The sequence below is a fragment of the Calliopsis andreniformis genome, unplaced genomic scaffold, assembly GCF_051401765.1.
Source record: "Calliopsis andreniformis isolate RMS-2024a unplaced genomic scaffold, iyCalAndr_principal scaffold0106, whole genome shotgun sequence".
In the NCBI taxonomy this organism is placed as follows: Eukaryota; Metazoa; Arthropoda; class Insecta; order Hymenoptera; family Andrenidae; genus Calliopsis; species Calliopsis andreniformis.
In genome coordinates this window covers 1,247,907-1,255,049 of record NW_027480515.1, presented here as the reverse complement: position 1 = coordinate 1,255,049, position 7,143 = coordinate 1,247,907, and positions in this window count along the sequence as shown.

Sequence of the window (7,143 nt, the reverse complement as noted above, 5' to 3'; positions counted from 1 at the left end):
TACTCAATCTTCAATCCTCGACCCTCAATCCTCAATCCTCAATCCTCAACACTCAATCATCAATCCTCAGTCCTCAGACATCAAACCTGAATCCTCAACCCTGAATCCTCAATCTTCTGACCTCAGTCCTCAACAATCACTCGTCAATTCTCAATCCTCAATAGAATATCATCAATTCACAGTTTTCAATACACAATACTCAATCTGCAATCTTCAAATCTCTATCCACAAACATCAATTCTCATCATTCAACACTCAACACTCAGTTCCCAATCCTCAATCTTCAATCCTCAATCCTCAATGCTCAGTCCTCAATCCTCAACCTTCAATTCTCAATACTCAATCTTCAACCCTCAATACCCAATCCTCAATCTTCAATCCTCAATCCTCAATCCTCAATTCTCAATACCCAATCCTCAATCCTCACACAACAAACAGCAATACTCAACCCTCAGTCCTCGTCCTCAATCCACAGCCATCAATACTGAATCCTCAATCTTCAATCCTCAATCCTCAACCCTCAATCCCCAGTCCTCAGTCCTCAAACCTCAATCCCCAGACCTCAGCCCTCATCATCAATCCTCAATCCTCAATCCTCAATCCTCAATCTTCAATCCTCAATACTCAATATTCAATACTCAATCCTCGATCCTCAATCTTCAATCATCAATATTCAATCTTCAATCCTCATTCCTCAATCCTCAATATTCAATCCTCAATCCTCAATACCCAATACTCAATCTTCAATCCTCAATCCTCAATCCTCAATCCTCAATCCTCAATCCTCAATCCTCAATCCTCAGTCCTCAAACCTCAATCCTGAATCCTCAATCCTGAATCCTCAATCTTTAGCCCTCAGTCCTCTACAATCAGTTGTCAATCCTCAATCCTCAATAGAATATCCTCAATTCACAGGTTTCAATAATCAATACTCAACCGGCAATCTTCAAATCTCTATCCACAAACACCAATACTCATCACTCAACCCTGAGCACTCAGTCCTCAATCCGCAATCCACAATCCTCAATCCTCAATCTTCAATCCTCAATCCTCAATTCTCAATCCTCAATCCTCAATCCTCAATCCTCAATCCTCAATCCTCAATACTCAATCTTCAATCCTCAATACTCAATCTTCAATCCTCAATCCTCAATACTCAATCCTCAATCCTCAATCCTCAATCCTCAATCCTCAATCGTCAATCCTTAATCTTCAATCCTCAATACACAATCTTCAATCCTCAATCCTCAATCCTCAATCCTCAATCCTCAATCCTCAATCCTCAATCTTCAAACCTCAATCCTCAACCCTCAGCCCTCGTCCTCAATCCTCAATCATCAATCTTCAATCCTCAATCCTCAATCCTCAATTCTCAATCCTCAATCCTCAGTCCTCAGTCCTCAAACCTCTACCCTCAACCCTCAGCCCTCATCCTCAATCCTCAATCGTCAATCCTCAATCCTCAATCCTCAATAATCATTCGTCAACCGTCAATACCAAATCCTCAATCTTCAATCCTCAATCCTCAATCCTCAATCCTCAATCCTCAGTCCTCACACCTCAATCCTGAATCCTCACTCCTGAATCATCAATCTTCAGCCCTCAGTCCTCTACAATCAGTTGTCAATCCTCAATCCTCAATAGAATATCATCAATTCTCAGTTTTCATTACTCAATACTCAATCTGCAATCTTCAAATCTCTATCCACAAACATCAATTCTCATCACTCAACCCTCAACTCTCAGTCCCAAATCCTCAATATTCGATCCTCAATCCTCAACCCTCAATCCACAATCCTCAACCTTCAATCCTCAACGCTCAATCTTCAATGCTCATTCCTCAATCGTCAATCCTCAATTCTCAATCCTCAATCGTGAATCTTCAATAATCAATCCTCTATTCTCAATCCTCAATACTCAATACTCAATCGTCAATCCTCAATCCCCAATCCTCAATCTTCAGTCCTCAATCCTCAATACTCAATCCTCAATCCTCAATCTTCAATCCTCAGTACTCAACCTTCAATCCTCAATCCTCAATCCTCAATCCTCAATCCTCAATCCTCAATCCTCAATCTTCAATCCTCAATACACAGTCTTCAATCCTCAATCCTCAATCCTCAATCCTCAATCCTCAATCCTCATTCCCCAATCCTCAATACCCAATCTTCAATCCTCAATCCTCAATCCTCAATTCTCAATCCTCAGTCATCAATCCTCAGACCTCAAACAGCAATACTCAACCCTCAGTCCTCGGCCTCAATCCACAAACATCAATACTCAATCCTCAATCCTCAATTCTCAACCCTCAATCCTCAGTCCTCAGTCCTCAAACCTCAATCCTCAGAACTCAGCCCTCATCATCAATCCTCAATCCTCAATCCTCAATCCTCAATCTTCAACCCTCAATACTCAATATTCAATCCTCAATCCTCAATCCTCAATCTTTAATCCTCAATCCACAATCCTCAATCCTCATTCTTAAATCCTCAATCCCCAATCCTCAATCTTCAATCCTGAATACTCAATCCTAAATTCTCAATCCTCAATCCACAGTCCTCAGTCCTCAAACCTCAATCCTCAACCCTCAGCCCTCATGCTCAATCCTCAACCCTCAATCCTCAATCCTCAATCTTCAATCCTCAATACTCAATCTTCAATAATCAATCATCAATTCTCAATCCACAATACTCAATCTTCAATCGTCAATTCTCAATCCCCAATCCTCAATCCTCAATCCTCAATGTTCAATGCGCTATACCCAATACTCAATCTTCAATCCTCGACCCTCAATCCTCAATCCTCAATCCTCAACCCTCAATCATCAATCCTCAGTCCTCAGACATCAAACCTGAATCCTCAACCCTGAATCCTCAATCTTCTGACCTCAGTCCTCAACAATCACTCGTCAATTCTCAATCCTCAATAGAATATCATCAATTCACAGTTTTCAATACACAATACTCAATCTGCAATCTTCAAATCTCTATCCACAAACATCAATTCTCATCATTCAACACTCAACACTCAGTTCCCAATCCTCAATCTTCAATCCTCAATCCTCAATGCTCAGTCCCCAATCCTCAACCTTCAATTCTCAATACTCAATCTTCAACCCTCAATACCAAATCCTCAATCTTCAATCCTCAATCCTCAATCCTCAATTCTCAATACCCAATCCTCAATCCTCACACAACAAACAGCAATACTCAACCCTCAGTCCTCGTCCTCAATCCACAACCATCAATACTGAATCCTCAATCTTCAATCCTCAATCCTCAACCCTCAATCCCCAGTCCTCAGTCCTCAAACCTCAATCCCCAGACCTCAGCCCTCATCATCAATCCTCAATCCTCAATCCTCAATCCTCAATCTTCAATCCTCAATCCTCAATCCTCAATCCTCAATCCTCAATCCTCAGTCCTCAAACCTCAATCCTGAATCCTCAATCCTGAATCCTCAATCTTTAGCCCTCAGTCCTCTACAATCAGTTGTCAATCCTCAATCCTCAATAGAATATCCTCAATTCACAGGTTTCAATAATCAATACTCAACCGGCAATCTTCAAATCTCTATCCACAAACATCAATACTCATCACTCAACCCTGAGCACTCAGTCCTCAATCCGCAATCCACAATCCTCAATCCTCAATCTTCAATCCTCAATCCTCAATTCTCGATCCTCAATCCTCAATCCTCAATCCTCAATCCTCAATCCTCAATACTCAATCTTCAATCCTCAATACTCAATCTTCAATCCTCAATCCTCAATACTCAATCCTCAATCCTCAATCCTCAATCCTCAATCCTCAATCCTCAATCCTCAATCCTCATTCTTCAATCCTCAATACCCAATCCTCAATCTTCAATCCTCAATCCTCAATCCTCAATCCTCATTCTTCAATCCTCAACACCCAATCCTCAATCTTCAATACTCAATCCTCAATCCTCAATTCTGAATCCTCAATCCTCAACCCTCAGACCTTAAACATCAATACCCAACCCTCAGTCCTCGTCCTCAATCCACAACACTCAATCCTCGATCCTCAGTCTTCAATCATCAATATTCAATCTTCAATCCTCAATCCTCAATCCTCAATCCTCAATCTTCAATCCTCAGTCCCAAATCCTCAATCTTCAATACTCAATCCTCAATCCTCGGTCTTCATTTCTCAATACTCAATCTTCAATCCTCAATCCTCAATCCTCAATCCTCAATCCTCATTCTTCAATCCTCAATACCCAATCCTGAATCTTCAACCCTCAATCCTCAATCCTCAATTCTCAATCCTCAATCCTCAATCCTCTGATCTCAAACATCAATACTCAATCCTCAGTCCTCGTTCTCAATCCACAACACTCAATACACAATCCTCAATCTTCAATTCTCAATCCTCAATGCTCAATCCTCAATCCTCAATCCTCAGTCCTCAACCCTCAATTCTGAATCCTCAACCCTGAATCCTCAATCTTCAGCCGACAGTCCTCAACAATCAGTTGTCAATCCACAATCCTCAATAGAATATCATCAATTCACAGTTTTCAATACTCAATACTCAATCTGCAATCTTCAAATCTCTAACCACAAACATCAATTCTCATCACTCAACCCTCAACACTCAGTCTTCAATCCTCAATCCTCAATCCTCAATCCCCAATCCTCATTCTTCAATCCTCAATACCCAATCCTCAATCTTCAATCCTCGATCCTCAATCCTCAATTCTCAATCCTCAATCGTCAATCTCCAATCCTGAATACTCAATCTTCAATCCTCAATCCTCAATCCTCAATCCTCAATTCTCAGTCCTCATTCTTCATTCCTCAATACCCAATCCTCAATCTTCAATCCTCAATCCTCAATCCTCAATTCTCAACCCTCAATCCTCAGTCCTCAGTCCTCAAACCTCAATCCTCAGAACTCAGCCCTCATCATCAATCCTCAATCCTCAATCCTCAATCCTCAATCTTCAACCCTCAATACTCAATATTCAATCCTCAATCCTCAATCCTCAATCTTTAATCCTCAATCCACAATCCTCAATCCTCATTCTTAAATCCTCAATCCCCAATCCTCAATCTTCAATCCTGAATACTCAATCCTAAATTCTCAATCCTCAATCCACAGTCCTCAGTCCTCAAACCTCAATCCTCAACCCTCAGCCCTCATGCTCAATCCTCAACCCTCAATCCTCAATCCTCAATCTTCAATCCTCAATACTCAATCTTCAATAATCAATCATCAATTCTCAATCCACAATACTCAATCTTCAATCGTCAATTCTCAATCCCCAATCCTCAATCCTCAATCCTTAATGTTCAATGCGCTATACCCAATACTCAATCTTCAATCCTCGACCCTCAATCCTCAATCCTCAATCCTCAACCCTCAATCATCAATCCTCAGTCCTCAGACATCAAACCTGAATCCTCAACCCTGAATCCTCAATCTTCTGACCTCAGTCCTCAACAATCAGTCGTCAATTCTCAATCCTCAATAGAATATCATCAATTCACAGTTTTCAATACACAATACTCAATCTGCAATCTTCAAATCTCTATCCACAAACATCAATTCTCATCATTCAACACTCAACACTCAGTTCCCAATCCTCAATCTTCAATCCTCAATCCTCAATGCTCAGTCCTCAATCCTCAACCTTCAATTCTCAATACTCAATCTTCAACCCTCAATACCCAATCCTCAATCTTCAATCCTCAATCCTCAATCCTCAATTCTCAATACCCAATCCTCAATCCTCACACAACAAACAGCAATACTCAACCCTCAGTCCTCGTCCTCAATCCACAACCATCAATACTGAATCCTCAATCTTCAATCCTCAATCCTCAACCCTCAATCCCCAGTCCTCAGTCCTCAAACCTCAATCCCCAGACCTCAGCCCTCATCATCAATCCTCAATCCTCAATCCTCAATCCTCAATCTTCAATCCTCAATACTCAATATTCAATACTCAATCCTCGATCCTCAATCTTCAATCATCAATATTCAATCTTCAATCCTCATTCCTCAATCCTCAATATTCAATCCTCAATCCTCAATACCCAATACTCAATCTTCAATCCTCAATCCTCAATCCTCAATCCTCAATCCTCAATCCTCAATCCTCAATCCTCAGTCCTCAAACCTCAATCCTGAATCCTCAATCCTGAATCCTCAATCTTTAGCCCTCAGTCCTCTACAATCAGTTGTCAATCCTCAATCCTCAATAGAATATCCTCAATTCACAGGTTTCAATAATCAATACTCAACCGGCAATCTTCAAATCTCTATCCACAAACACCAATACTCATCACTCAACCCTGAGCACTCAGTCCTCAATCCGCAATCCACAATCCTCAATCCTCAATCTTCAATCCTCAATCCTCAATTCTCAATCCTCAATCCTCAATCCTCAATCCTCAATCCTCAATCCTCAATACTCAATCTTCAATCCTCAATACTCAATCTTCAATCCTCAATCCTCAATACTCAATCCTCAATCCTCAATCCTCAATCCTCAATCCTCAATCGTCAATCCTTAATCTTCAATCCTCAATACACAATCTTCAATCCTCAATCCTCAATCCTCAATCCTCAATCCTCAATCCTCAATCCTCAATTTTCAAACCTCAATCCTCAACCCTCAGCCCTCATCCTCAATCCTCAATCATCAATCTTCAATCCTCAATCCTCAATCCTCAATTCTCAATCCTCAATCCTCAGTCCTCAGTCCTCAAACCTCTACCCTCAACCCTCAGCCCTCATCCTCAATCCTCAATCGTCAATCCTCAATCCTCAATCCTCAATAATCATTCGTCAACCGTCAATACCAAATCCTCAATCTTGAATCCTCAATCCTCAATCCTCAATCCTCAATCCTCAGTCCTCACACCTCAATCCTGAATCGTCACTCCTGAATCATCAATCTTCAGCCCTCAGTCCTCTACAATCAGTTGTCAATCCTCAATCCTCAATAGAATATCATCAATTCTCAGTTTTCATTACTCAATACTCAATCTGCAATCTTCAAATCTATATCCACAAACATCAATTCTCATCACTCAACCCTGAACTCTCAGTCCCAAATCCTCAATATTCGATCCTCAATCCTCAACCCTCAATCCACAATCCTCAACCTTCA